Genomic DNA, 462 nt, shown 5'->3' on the forward strand with positions numbered 1-462 from the left:
ATTATTATTATTATTTTCGGCTGCCATGTCCTTCTCTTGTTCGAAAATTTCTGAAAGGTTGTTTCTGGATTGTTGTAATTTAGCTTCTTTTAATTTTCTCTTTAGAGTCCTTTCAGGTTCTGGATCAATTTCCACAAGAGTGCCTTTTTCCCTGTTCCTGCTCATATGAAAGAGAGGAAAACAAGAAAAGAAAGAGGAATCCTCTATGTTACAGTATAGAGATTCCTTTATGTTAGTAGAAAAAGAAAGGGGTAGAAGAATCCAAATACAAGGGATATAAGAAGTTCGGATTCTTAGATGAAGAGAGGTGAAGAGAAGTGTTAGTAATTAATTAATTAAATAGAATAAGAAAAGAGATGAGAATTTTCGAAAATAATTTTAAAAAAATGGTTAGTGATTTTCGAAAATTAAAGATGAGATGAGATTAAAATTAAAATTTAAAACAATTAAAAAGAATTTTTG

This window comes from Arachis duranensis, chromosome 10, assembly GCF_000817695.3.
Source record: "Arachis duranensis cultivar V14167 chromosome 10, aradu.V14167.gnm2.J7QH, whole genome shotgun sequence".
In the NCBI taxonomy this organism is placed as follows: Eukaryota; Viridiplantae; Streptophyta; class Magnoliopsida; order Fabales; family Fabaceae; genus Arachis; species Arachis duranensis.